This window comes from Tamandua tetradactyla, chromosome 6 (genome assembly GCF_023851605.1).
Source record: "Tamandua tetradactyla isolate mTamTet1 chromosome 6, mTamTet1.pri, whole genome shotgun sequence".
NCBI classification, from domain to species: Eukaryota; Metazoa; Chordata; class Mammalia; order Pilosa; family Myrmecophagidae; genus Tamandua; species Tamandua tetradactyla.
In genome coordinates this window covers 109,075,069-109,089,851 of record NC_135332.1, presented here as the reverse complement: position 1 = coordinate 109,089,851, position 14,783 = coordinate 109,075,069, and the positions used below count along the sequence as shown (strand labels likewise).

General features: G+C 39.2%; 1 protein-coding gene across 4 annotated transcripts in view; it reads right to left on the bottom strand.

The window, feature by feature from the left end:
- MTFR1 (mitochondrial fission regulator 1) overlaps positions 1-6,163 on the bottom strand; it is a 68,326-nt gene extending 62,163 nt beyond the window's left edge. Inside the window, exon 1 of one of the 4 annotated variants that reach the window (XM_077166891.1) lies at positions 6,038-6,163. The gene's annotated coding sequence lies outside the window, so the exon portion shown is untranslated. Of the gene's footprint in view, positions 1-3,450; positions 3,579-6,019 lie in introns of those variants that run through there. The other 3 variants (XM_077166890.1, XM_077166892.1, XM_077166893.1) reach the window with 3 other exon arrangements.
- Between the last annotated feature and the right edge of the window lie 8,620 nt (positions 6,164-14,783).

Sequence of the window (14,783 nt, the reverse complement as noted above, 5' to 3'; positions counted from 1 at the left end):
TGATCAAAATAGGAATGTTTGCATTTGCTTGGTGTTTTTCGGTATTTAATAAATAAATAAATAAATAAAAAGAAAATACAACTTTAAATACTTAAGGTCATTTGCAAGAGCAATTTGGTTTCTAAAGAAATCTTGTTCAGTCGGTGAAGAAGCCATCGAGGGATCCTCACTGGTTTTTCTCCTTTATTTTGTCCACTGGCCAAGTTTTTAAAGAGTTTGCAGAAAGAGCCGTGAAAGCCCCCTTTCTGGTCTTGCCTAGAGTTTTGATCACTGAAAGATAAATTTGTTCACTTTCTCTTGCTTTCTTTGGATACAATCTGGTGGTGTCTTCTAAGTGCACCTCATGTAATTAGGTCTGTTTTACACTTTGGGATCTCTGTTGGGGGAAGGAGGTGGGTACATACACCTTGGGAGTGGCCAGGCCCAAAAGTTTTTGAAGGACATTTTTTGTAACATTTTTAGAAGCCATTTGTATCTCTGATATAAATGAGATTACAGGGCGGGCCACGGTGGCTCAGCAGGCAGAGTTCTCACCTGCCATGCCAGAGACCCTTGTTCCTTTTCTGATGCTTGCCCATGCAAAAAAAAGGAGAGATTAGAGCTTGTCTTATTTCCATCTGAACTAAAGGTCCGCTGTTTTTCACGTGAGATTCTCTGAAATACTACCCTGTACTTAATGACAGGGTATTTTCTTAGAGTATATTTGTTTTTTCAAGAGTTTTCATGCAAATGAATTAAGTACTGTGGCAACAATTGTTAAACAATCTTTTGAAATGACTTCATGTATCTTAAGTGATCATGGATATTAGCAGATGCAAACACAATATTATAACACAGAGACAACAATAGTTTTCATTGTTTGAAACTTCTGCCCTTAAGGCCCAGGGAAGTGATGAAAATTCACTATAAAAGTGATTTTGATAAATTACGTAATAACTGTTATTCCCTGCTCATGGTATGTATAAAAACTGCAGTACTGGCACAACTCAGTAAATTATACCATTGTAAATGAAGAGGTTTCGTTTTTTAAAAGCCTGAGAAGGGGAATTTACTGAAGTATTACCTGCAAAAGAAAAAACTAGACAATCTGAATGTTTGTCAGTAGCAAAACAGTTAACATAACTTCAGTATACCCATTCTGCACTGCCATTAAAACAAAAAAAAGACAAACCTATACAAGAAAAGATTTTCATAATAAAGTGCTGAATGAAAAAAGTTGCAAACTAATGTCAAAAAACTTCGAAACAGAGAAGGATGATTATATTCAGGTATTCAGGGGCTGCTATAGCGTGGGGGGTGAGGGATAGGATAAACTCCCTGGGAACAAAGGAGAGCCAGCCTTTTAAGGACTGGAAGTGAGTTGGAAAAAAACCTCTGAAAGATTGTAAGGTGGATGATCACTGCATGGGTAAGAGATTTACTGAAGTTGCAATCAGGTGGATATGGGTCCACCCAGATAAAATGAGGGATTTACTGACCTCATGATTAGGAACATTTGGTTCTGAAAGCGGTCCTTTGTGGCAATTAGGCCACCTAGATGGAGTCTGAAAGGACTAGAAGAGGAGGGAGATAAGGAACTACCCACTTAGGGCCTCTTCAATGCCCTGGGTAGCAGGGGTGAGAGGGAGAGAGGAGTAGGAGGTCAGGGGCAATTTTGGTATATAGAATAGTTAGAGTCTTAGAGATAGTTTTTTTTTTTTTTTTTTTTGTTTTTTTTGTTTTCTTCTGCAGTTTTAGCTGTTTTTCTTTGCAGTACCACAGCTTCAAGATTGGTTTCAAGGTAGTCAGGACAGGGGAGGGAGAAGTATGGGTGCATGAGAAGTAAAGCTGGCCGCTTGGTAAAGAGAAAGAAAACTACCTTTGTCACTAACGTGGCGGGTGATTCCACTTAAACAAACAAAAAACAAAGCAACACAGACAAGGGTGAAATTTGAAAAGACACCAAAAGTTAACATTAGCGATATCTGAAACTCTGTGGTATGATCCTTGATTTTTCTGTCTTTGATACTTATGGACTTTCATATTGGTTTAATGGGATAGTCTACTGTTGCAATTTTTAAAGGCCAATAACATTTTTTGAACTAAGGAAATTATAAAAATAGAGATACAAAATTTATTCAAACTTTGGGCCATATAATTAAATTATACACATTAGCAAACCTGAAAAGCTACAGTAGTGTTTCTCAAACTTCAGAGATTCATTCTTGCTTTATGATGTTTGTTATATCTAGATACTCTTAATTTTTTTCAACTAACTTAAAAATATTAAATTTAGCTTCATCTCAAGCAATATCTATGCAATCAGCATTCTAGGATATTTTTCCAAATACACTTTAAAATATTTAGCTATAGGTTGTACTCCCTACCTGAAATAAAAAAGAATACCTATACTAAAATAAATACAAAGTTGATTTCTCTTCCACCTAAAATTATTTCTCTAGGAAACTAGCCTACTCTATTGTGACCACACATTATATATCAAAGTGATACTTACTCATATAACAAAATACCCATTTTTAAAAGTTACTAATAGAAATTTTAGGGGTATATATGTTGCTAGAACAACCACCACCACAACAAAAATCACCAATCCCTCAGGGCTGTCCAATACTGTGAATCCTAATGTAAACTAAGGAATATAGTTAAAAGTTCAATTATACTAACCCTCTCTCATGCACTGTAACAAAGTACCACACTAATGCAAAATGTCCAAAACGGGGACAGTACATGGGAACTCTATTTACTGCATGACATTTCTGAAAACCTACAACTTCTCTAATGAAAGTTTAATTTTTTTTAGTTACTAATACATTTTCTTAAGGGTAAAAAAAGTTATACTGCTTTATACATTAAAGACTGTATTATAATGTGTATTTTCTCAGTCATGGCAATTAAATTCACTGTAACTACCTACTTAAGTTGTGTGACATTTTACATAAATCCACAACCAACTCACTAGTAAAATTCAGTTTGTATAAATTAATATGTTGAATGATGTCAAATATTTATACAATACAATCTACTTTCTAATTATGACCTGCAGATTGACTGGCTAGCAAAAACTTCAGTATTATAAAAGAAGGAACAATTATTTTAGAGGTGGATGTGCCAGTCCCTATGGCTGCAGCCCTGAGTGCCCTCCGAGCTGAAACACATATTTCATTTTACTAGCCACTCTGCAGTTTTAAGAATAGATCATTGAGAAATCTATTTGCAATTTGCATATGACCAATGACTACTATTCCTAATGAATATAAAGTACTTGCAAATCAAGAAGCAAAAGATGAGAAGCCCAACAGGAAAAAAGACTAAGGACATGAGCAAGCATTCTACAAATGGAATGAACAATAAAGTGCAATTATCTCATTGCTAATCAAATAAATGTCAACTAAAACAGTTACCACTTTTTTTCCCAATCAAATTGGCAAAGATGAAGAAAAAGAGGTTGACCTAGTATCAGTAAGGGCAGGAGGAAGGGCATCCACACAGTGCAGTCCATCTCGTGGGCAATCTGGCGATACGTACATAACCTTGTGAAATAGCAACTTCACTCCTAGAAATGTTATCCTAAATAAATAAATCTGAGAATTATAAAAATCTGAATACGACAAGCTATTCTCTGAAATATTATGAATAAACACAAAGCATGAAAAAACAAATATCTAACAAAAGGAACACACAATGGCACATCATCCATATCTTGAAATAACAGATACTAAAAAGATGATTCAGAGTTTTAAATCTGAAAAAGGATGCTCAATACATAAACTAGATTACTAAATACTGTCTATAAGCATTGTGTTAAAAAAAAAGCACAGAAGTACATTCATTAAAAAGGTTGAAAACAGGAATATACAAACTTTTGTAAAGGGCCAGACAGCAAATACTTTAGGTTTATGAGCCATATGGTCTCTGTCACAACTTACTCAACTCTGCCCTTGCAGTGTGAAAGCAAACAGATAATACATAAATGAGTGTGTGTGGCTGGAGTCCAATAAAATTTTATTTATGGACACTGAAATTTGAATTTCAATAATTTTCACATAATGAAATATTTTTTTCCCAACCATTTACAAATACAAAAACCGTTCATAATTCTCGGGCCAAGCAAAAGCGGTGGCAGGCCAATGCAGGCCCTTGGGCCACAGCTTACCAAACCCTGGTCTAGAAGGATATACACTAAAGCATCATTAGTAAATGTCCTTAAATAGTGGAATTACAGTGTCATTTTTTATTCTTTATCTAAATTTTATAATTTTTAAACAGTAGTAAACTAAAAATATAAAACAGCCGAATAACTGAGCAACAGTTAATATTTCCAAAGATCAGTGATAGAGTAATCTTGACCACTAAAATATCCCAAGAAAACAAACCCCTACAGAGTGAAGTTTGCTGGCATTTTAGACCCTACTGTACCATTTGTCTTTCCTTCTCTTTTTCAGGCTATTTTTCTTCTCAATCTCTTTTTTTTTATATCCAGTAAATTCACCAGCTACCCACATCTATTTCTTTCTATTCAGCAAGTCACCACTACAGTAATTAATTCTTTCATACCTTAGGTAATTAGATAGATTTACCAGTCTCTTCACATTATTAAGCTATCCTCGACAGTGCCAGCTCTTTAAGTTCAAACCCCTTAGACCTGGCACTGAAGTTACTTCACAGCGGGGTCCTACTTCTAGACATCTTAAATATTCCCCCACAGTAGGATCCCCTTTATTCACCTTCTCTACCAGGCTCTAAATGAGCTCAGCTGAACATACTTTGTTCATAAATTTATATTCAGTTGTATTAACCTTTTACTGTTACAAAAAAATCCAAACACTATTGTTTTATACTCTAGTACACGTTTCCAGTTTTTTTTTTTTACGTCCCGTTATGGACTTGTAGCTCAAAATAATTTTCCTCAGCAGTTCCATTTATTCCCCAACTCTTGGTACATTCAAATGGTTAAAGAAAAAAATAACTTTTCGGTGACAAAGACCTGCGCTAGAATCCTTAAACCCTGACCCCTTATTTTAACGTGACCTCAGGCAAACTGTTTTTCATCTCTAAGCTTCTATTCCCTTCATCTGTAATAAGGGTATAACACCTACTTCATAGTGTTGTTGTAAAAATTAAATCAATAGGTGAAAGCAATTTCACCGTATCGCCTACCTAGTAAGAATTCTATAAACAGCAATTAGCAATACAGCGCTACTATCAGGACTAGATTATTAGGTCTTTTTGTTTTCAGTGATTTTTAACACCCGAGCACAGTGCAGTGAAATTGGACTACAATGTGAATGCCCACATTCTTGCAGTACATTCCAAACTGGCGCTAAGAAAATGATTAGAAAAACAGTATGTTCATTATCATGATATAGGCGTAGAAATGTGTTTAAGAGATGAAAGGATATGACAGCCTGGTATTTACAACAAAATAACTGGTACAAACGGAGCAAGATTGGCCATATGGGTGAAAATTGTTGAAACTGGGTAAAAGATGCACTGAGTTCATTACACTCACTATTCGCTCTACTTCTGCATGAAGATTGTCATATCAAAATGTTTTGTTTTAAACGCCCCAAGGCCGACGTTTTCTTTGGGGCTTAATGCAAACTCTGGTCAGGAAGACTGACTGGTCAGCAGTTCCAGAAGGCAAGAAGTGAACCAGTAACACAAACCACCGCTAAGAGATTAAACCTCCGGTGCAAACTAGGCCTGGAACCCGGAGGCCGGGCCTAGAGCAGCATTTTGGGTCCTGTGCAGAAGGGCAGCACCCACCAGAGACGAGGCTGTGGGGCCTTCCCGGGCGCCGCCTGGAGGCCGGTGCGCGACTAGATTAAGATGGGTGCGAGTTCCCCACCTCTGGGCAAGCCTGTCCGCTCCCGCCCAGCTCCAGACCCACAGGCGCCCTGAGCCACCCGGCTCCCTCCAGCCGCGACTCAGACACTCAGACACCCAGCCGGCCAGCCTCCCCACCCTCGGAAACCGGGCTCCTTTAGCTCCCACTCTGCCTGTTTCCGACACTTCCTACCGCCAGCAAGCCGGGTACCTCCTCCGCCCCTCCGCCGACCGCTTTTCCGAAACTCAAGCTCAGTTTACGCCGGCCGCGCGACAGCCGGCGACTCCTGCTCCTCAGGTTTCCAGCTTGCCTGCCACAGGGCATTGCAGCCAATCAACTAATCTGCCCCTTGCGTCAGGGCCAGACTAGCCAATCAACTGCTTCCGTCGGCTCCGAGGCGGGCACAGGACGGCGAGGCGGTGTCAGGCGTAAAGTGAGGCGACACCTGGGCGCTCTCGCGAGCCTGTTTTTCCAGTGGGTGTACGCACGCGCGGGACTTGGGGCATGCGCTTTTCGGGTAGACGTCAGGTGTGTGTCTTTAAATTCCTCTTCTGGGAAGTACCTTTCTTTGTCGAGTTTATGCTCCATGTGTGTAGGAAGACGCATATTCTGAATGTAGCCGCAAGTGTGTATTAGCTTTAAAAAAAGCTGTATCTTCAGCGATTGTTAGCCTAGTATGTCTTGAGTCCTTTTCATCCCTAGCTATAGAGATGTATGTTCACCCGGCGGATCTTCGGCGAATGTGAACCTAGTATCCGGGGTGGGCTTGTGTGTATGGGGAAGGGGGTGCAAGGTTGTACAGATACCTAAAGAATAAGGATCTGTCTTCAGACCCAGCATCTGTTGAGTCTGATTGATTAAGGGCACTGGCTTTTGTGGTCTGATTGATTAAGGGCACTGGCTTTTGTGGTTGAATATTATAGAACACTGGATTTTAAATAATCCTGTCATTAAAATATGGTCATTACATTTATAGCTAGCGATATATTTTGCGTGGCGATATGTGCAGGCATGATAAAAGAATTATGAAGAGTTAGAAGCTGTCAGTATTTCTGTCTAGGCTTTTCAAGAGGCTGTTGCTGATTGATTGTATCTCACCTCCCGTTGCAGTTGATCCCACAGTTCACTCGGCAAGCTCGGAGTTCTGACGTTCTTACCTGGGGTTGCTGAAGGTTCTCCCTAGTGAGAGTTTCCCTCCTTCAGCAAGAGCATGAATTCAGTTACTCAATAGCTTCTTGGGAACTCAGGATGATAGTACAAAGATTTTTTTTTAAAGGCTTGAGCCTTTTTAACCTATAGTCCCTCAGTAAGCCTACAGGCTAATGGGAAGACTAAAAACACAATGACGAAAATTAACGTTTAGAGCTTGAAGAAGAGCTTTAATCAGGCCTGGGGATTTTGCAAACAATTCGGGGAGGAGTTAGTGCTTGGGCTGTGGCTTTAAGGAAGAGCTGAAGTTTCTGAGCTAAAGGGGTGGAGAGACAGGAAGGTATTTGAGACAGAGCACTTGTTTCTTCCTTTTTGGTCTTTCTGTGGTGAATTTACTGCGAGGAATGAAGCTTGTGCTTCAGACACCGTGACATCCACCAGCTCTTTCTGGGGACCCAGGGGAGTGGGGTGAGCGGCGCAGAGTGAGGGTGGGAGAGACCCTAGCAGTGTATTCACATAGTAATATGTTGTTTTTAACTTTTAAAAGGAAGGTGTCTTAAACATTTATCTTTTTTCCATTCCAGCTTCCCTTCCTTCACACTTTCCCCTCATGCTACATGCCCTGGAGTGACCCTAGGCATTTTGGAGATCTGGGTGAGGGAAAGAGAATTAAGTTTAGCTTGGACCACTTCCCATATTAAGTATCGCTGGCTCTCCTGGTTGGAATGGCTTCCAAGAATATTTGTAGGCAGGCACTGTGCCAGCTTACTCAGTGCACAAAGGTCCTAAAGACACGTCCGATGGCTCCAGGCACTAGAAGTATGTGGCCAGTGGAGAAGAAACAGGATTAGAAATGTGCTACGTCAGGAGCTAATCTGGGGGAAAGACTTGCAGTCATCAGACTTTTAAAATTGTAAGCAGGGTGCTGTGGTAGTTAGATTCAGTTGTCAACTTGGCCAGGTGAAGGTACCTAGTTCTGTTGCTGTGGACATGAGCCGATGGTACGTGAACTTCATCTGTTGCTCATCATACCTGCAGTCGGCTAAGAGGCGTGCCTGCTGTAATGAATGATGTTTGATTTAATTGGTTAGTGCTTAAATGAGAGCGCTCAATGTAGCCCAGCCCAAGCAGCTTGGCATACCTCATCTCAGCACTCGCAGCTCAGCCCAGGCCTTTGAAGATGCAGAAAGAAATCACCCCCGGGAAAGTTGTTGGAACCCAGAGGCCTGGAGAGAAGGCCAGCAGAGCTCACCCTGTGCCTTCCCACATAAAAAAAAAACCTCAGTTGAAAGTTAGCTGCCTTTTCTCTGAAGAACTAACAAAATAAATCTCCTTTTATTAAAAGCCAATCCATCTCTGGTGTGTTGCATTCTGGCAGGTAGCAAAATAGAACAGGTGCTTTATTAAAAAAAAATAAAACTTTGTATTTTAGAATAATTTTGATATTTACAGAAAGGTTGAGAAGATAGTACATAGAGTTCCCAGTTCCCTTAATGTTAGTATCTTACCTGATCATGATACATTTTTCAAAATTAAGGAACCAACATTGGTACATTACTATTAACTGAATGCCATATTTTTTTCAGGTTTCACAAATGTCCTTTTCCCGTTTCAGAATATTGCATTTGGTGATCATGTCTCCTTAGTCTTCTCTGGATGTCAAAGTTTCTCCATCTTTCCTTGTGTTTTATGACCTTGACAATTTAGAGGAGTACTTATCAGGCTTTTATAGAATATCCCTCATTTTGGGTTTGTCTGATGTTCTCATAATTAGAATGGATTACATCATTTGGAAAAATACCATGAGCGGTGCCCTTCTCAAGACATCCTATCAGGAGGTACATGACAACAGCATGACTTATTACTGGTGGTATTAGCCTGGATCACCTCACCATAGTAGTGTTTGCTGGTTTTCCCACTTCCCATATATTGACTCTTTGGAAAAAGTCACTAAATCCTTCCTCATGAAAAGGGGGGGAAGGTTCAAGCTTCAACTCCTGGAGGGGGTAGAAGCTACATCAATTATCTGAAATTCTTCTATCAAGCAAAATTTCTCTTCTCTCCATTTATTTATTTACTTTATTCATATCAATACATACTCATTTATATTTATTTTGTGTTTATATTTGTTTCTATGCTTTCTATTTCATGGCTCAAATGGTTACAGCTTTGGCCATTGGAAGCTCTTCTAGGTCCCACTCCATCCCCCATCCTTTTCTTTTTTTGATCACCTTATTTTCTGTAACTACAAGATGCTCCAGGGTCATCTTATATTTTTCTTACCTGAGCACTAGAAACAGCCTTTTCTCCAAGGCACCCTGAAATGATATTTAGAAACTAAGTGCTAAATATTGATTGTGCATATTGCTACTGGGATATCATTGCATCTAGCCTGTCTCAGGGGACAAAGCTAGAAAATTTATCTTTGAATTTTCTGTTGACATCTCTGTGGGAGGAGGTCTTTAAAATGGCTCTCACTGACCCCTGCTCCTGGTAGCCAGACCCTTGTATAATTCCCTCTTTGGGGGTGGGCTGGACCTAGTGATTTGCTTCTAAAGAATCAAATACAGCAAAATGATAGGGTGTCATTTCCGAGATTAGGTTACAAAGATTGTGGCTTCCATCTTGCTTGCTCTCTCTTGGTCTCTCGTTCACTTACTCTGAGGGAAGCCAGATGCCATGTTTCAGCTGTCTTATGGAGAAGCCCACGTGGGAGACTGAAGGAGGCCTCTTGTCAAAACTACCCAGAAACTGAGGGCCATGGTCTATCAGCCTGTGAAAAATTAGATCTTGCTCACAGCCATGTGAGTGAGCTTGGAAAAAGATCCTCAGTTGAGCAAGATGACTGTAGCCCCAGTGCACAATTTGATTGCAATCTTCTGAGAGACCCTGATTGATCCCTGATCCAAACCATGAGATAATAAATGATTATTATTTGAAGCCACTACGTTTTGGAATAATTTGTTACACAGTGATAGATAAATAAACTATGTCTCTTCCACAAGCTCAGTGGTTCTTAAATTTCACTTTGGAGCTCATTTAAAAATGCTTGTGACAAGCAGTGGGGACAACCAAAGCAATAGGCTAAGCCCCCAATTTTGGGGTTTGTTCATATGAAACTTAACTCTGCAATAGGTCAAGCCTACTTAAAATTAGGTCTAAGAGTCACTTTTTTGTTGTTCAAATGTGGCCTCTCTCTCCAGCCAACACAACAAGCAAACTCACCACCCTCCCCCTCTCTATGTCGGACATGACTCCCAGGGGTGTGGACCTTCCTGGCAACGTGGAACAGAAATCCTAAAATGAGCTGGGACTCAGCATCAAGGATTGAGCAAATCTTCTTGACCAAAACGAAGGAGAGCGAAATGAGACAAAATAAAGTGTCAATGGCTGAGAGATTCCAAACAGAGTGGAGAGATTATCCTGGAGGTTATTCTTACGCATTAAATAGATATCACCTTGTTAGTCAGGATGTAATGGAGAGGCTGGAGGGAACTGCCTGAAAATGTAGAACTGTGTTCCAGTAGCCATGTTTCTTGAAAATGACTGTATAATGATATAGTTTTCACAGTGTGACTGTGTGATTGTGAAAACCTTGTGTCAGATGCTCCTTTTATCTACCTTATTAACAGACGAGTAAAACATATGAATAAACATAAATAATAGGGGGAACAAATGTTAAAATAAATTTAGTAGCTTGAAATGCTAGTGATCAATGAAAGGGAGGGGTAAGGGGTAAGGTATGTATGAATTTTTTTCTGTTGTCTTATTTCTTTTTCTGAATTGAAGCAAATGTTCTAAGAAATGATCATGATGATGAATATGCAACTATTGACGATATTATGAATTACTGATTATATAGGTAGAACGGGATGACCATATGTTAAGAATGTTTGTGTTATATATATATTTTGTATATACATATGTAAGAGGAAACAGCCTAAGCTGTTAATGAAGCTAAACTGTTCAGAAAACAACAAAGAAGAAACTAGTCAGGACATGGAAGAAGAAAAAGCAACTAAGGGGCATGGTATCGAAGAACCTCTAAGTCAAGAGCCATCTGTAGATATTAGTGTAGGTTGTTCATCAGGTTCATCGGGAGTCCATTTTTCCAGCATAAAAAACAACATGGAAAAAACAAACAAACAAGAAAAAGAGGCATTAACTCAGTGGAAAGGTCTAAAATGGAAGAAGTTACAGAATACTCAGTTACCAAGAGCAGACTGCCTCTACAAGCCCAGATAAATCTTTAGTTAACCTGAGGGTCAGGAATTTTATTTTTAAGGAAAGCTGAAAGATAAAGCCTATAACCCCAGAAGTTAAGTCTTGTGTTTAGATTAAAAACAAGAATTGAAGGTAAAAAAAAAAAAAAGTTTGTGACTAGGCCTATTCCTAGAATTTTAGATGATTGTCCCACATAGCTATATTTGAAAACCAATGCAGAAGGTATGCAGGGTAATCTATTTGGGGATATTAGAAGAAAATTACAGTGTATTTGATCCTAGAATTCTTTACTTAAATTAGTGGCTCAGCTTTCTTGGCAGACTTGAGTAACTGAAACTTCAGCCAGTTGGATTACTTATTGAATAGAGTAAAAGAATTAGAACTCTTCCTTACTCACTGTATGGCCTTCAACTTGACCTTTTTGTGTCTCCAAATCTTATTCCCAACTAGGGAATTAAATGACTGTAATGTCATTTTTTTCTAAGCATTTATTTAAGCAAAGTGGTTTATCCGTTATTAAATGTATATTAGGCAAAAGAAAGGTGACAAAGGCTGGTTGTGGGTTTCGTACCTCATAGAGATTTAAGGCAAGTCGTATTCCTGTTTATTCATACTGGTAGGTGGTGAGTCAGTATACTGTCACAGAAAAATGTGAGCTTTGGAGTCAGATCCAGGTTCAAAATCTGTCTGCTTATCAGCTGTGTGGCCTTGGGCAAGCTAGTCTGCCTCATGTGGTCTCAATTTCCTAATCCATGCAGTGGGAATTATAGATACCTCAAAGGGTAGCAGTGATGCCCAATTGTGTAACATTTGTAAAATGTGAAGGATATTGCCTGGCTTATCACAAGGACCCAATAAATAATGGCTATGAAGGACATACAGCCAGCTTGTGTGGTTTAAATCACTGTTTAGTAAACTAGGGAAAAGACAAATGTCTGTATGTTTCTGGCACCCAGTTTTTCATTTTAAGTTTAATGACAGTTTCATTCGGTGAGATAGGTTGAAAAATCTGCAAGTATTACGTGGCATCTTCCCTGGAAATTTAGACACTTCCTCTCCAGTTCTATTTTTATCCAGCTCTGATTCTCTTACTTTAGAAAATGTTAACACTGAAATGAGCCTCAAGAGGTTCCAAGTCAGAAATTGATAAAAACTCCTGGATGATAATAGACCATTGGGTAAGGCAGTGAAGTGCCCATGTGAGGGAGGTTAAAGACAAGTGGCAGCTTGATGTTTCTAAAAGAGGTTCAACTATAAAGCAGCAGGTTGGGGCCAAGTGGTGGGCCAACCTCATCTCATGTGAGGAGAGAGTTCAGAGATGCAGGCTGTGATAGTCAGATTCAGTTGTCAACTTGACCAGGTGAAGGCACCTAGTTCTGTTGCTGTGAACGTGAGCCAATGGTAAGTGAATCTCATCTGTTGCTAATTACATCTGCAGTCGGCTAGGAGGCGTGTCTGCTGCAATGAGTGACATTTGACTTAATTGGCTGGTGCTTAAATGAGAGAGCGCAAAGTAGCACAGCCTAAGCAGCTCCGCATTCCTCATCTCAGCAATCGCAGCTCAGCCCAGGCCTTTGTAGGTGCAGAAAGAAATCGCCCCGGGGAAAGTTGTTGGAACCCAGGGGCCTGGAGAGAAGACCAGCAGAGACCATCCTGTGCCTTCCACGTAAGAAAGAACCTCAGTGGAAAGTTAGCTGCCTTTCCTCTGAAGAACTGACAAAATAAATCCCCTTTTATTAAAAGCCAATCCGTTTCTGGTGTGATGCATTCCTGCAGCTAGCAAACTAGCCCATCCGCTTCAAAGTTCAGATCATTGTAAAAGGCAGATATTGCTGGGAGATGTTTTAAATCTCTTCACTCAGGAAACCTCAGTGCAAATGAACGTTTTTACCATGGTGTCTAATGAATTATTGAGGTATTTTGATTTACTCTTTCATTGTTGATTGTATTTGGTTATTCTGAGCCTTGAAACTATTTCATTCTTCTTAGGCACAAAGTGCCAAAAAGATGTGTCCAAATAAGTTAAAAGCTGGGTGCCTTCCAAAGACTATAACCTTCCATTCTATAAGTCAACTCTTGACCTGATATGCAGAACTCTACTATATTGTTTTGTTTTTAGATTATTTATTTTCAGATTATTTATTGTGGGGAAAGTCAAACATTCATGGAAGTAAAAAGCATAGTACTATTAATACTTACGTATCTATCATCCAGATTCAACAATCATCAACTCATTGCTACTGGTTTCATCCATGCCCCCTCATCTCAGGCATATAATAACATCCATAAATACTTCAGTGCATATCACTGAAAGATAAGGACTCTTTTTAAAAATACATTTTTATTTAAAAACAACATACACACAAACATTCTATACATGGTGTAAAATCAATGGCTCACATCACATAGTTGTGTATTCATCACCATGCTCATTTTTTTTGAACATTTGCATCAATCCAGCAAAAGAAATAAAAATTCATAGGTACCATACCCTTTACTCCTCCCTCTCATTGACCACTAGTATTTCAATCTACTCAATTTTTTAAAAACTTTTTTTATTGAATGGTATAACATATATACAAAGCAAAGAAGTAAAAAAGCAAGTTTTCAAATCACTCTTCAACAAGTGGTTACAGGGCAGATCCAAGAGTTTCTCATGGGCTACCATACAATCCTCTCAATATTTTTCCTTCTAGCTGCTCCAGAATATAGGAGGCTAGAGGGCTTAAATATTTTTTCATCATTATAATTGACTTTTTTTCCTTCCTTTTCTGTGAAAAATAACATACATACAAAAAAGCTATCAATTTCAAAGCATAGCACCACAATTAATTGTAGAACATATTTCAGAGTTTGACATGCGTTACAATTTCACAATTTTAGGTTTTTGCTTCTAGCTGCTCTAAAATACTGGAGACTAAAAGAGATCAATTTAATGTCAATCTGCTCAAATTAACATTCGTTTCCCCTATTATTTATTTTTATCCGTATTTTTTACTCATTTAACCATATCCTAGATCAAAGGAGCATCAGACACACAAGGTTTTCACAATCACACAGTCACACCATAAAAGCTGTATCATTATACAATCATTTTCAAGAAACAAGGCTACTGGAACACAGCTCTACAGTTTCAGGTACTTCCCTCTAGCTACTTCAATATACCATAAACTAAAAAGAGGTATCTATATAATGCATAATAACAACCTCCAGGATAACCTCTCGACTCTGTCTGAAATCTCTCAACCACTGAAACTTTATTTTGACTCATTTCTCTCTTCCCCCTTTTGGTCGAGGGTTACTCAATCCCTTGATGCTGGTCCTGGCTCATCCCAGGATTTCTGTCCCATGTTGCCAGGGAGATTTACATCCCAGGAGTCATGTCCCACTTAGTGGGGGAGGGCAGTGAGTTCACTCGCTATGCTGGCTTAGAGAGAGGCCATATTTGAACAACAAAAGAGGTTCCCTGGGGGTGACTCTTATGCCTAATTTCAAGTAGGCTTAGCCTGTCCTTTGCCAGGATAAGTTTCATAGGGACAAACCCCAAGATCGAGGTGGGACTCTTTTTTTAACACCTCACCAT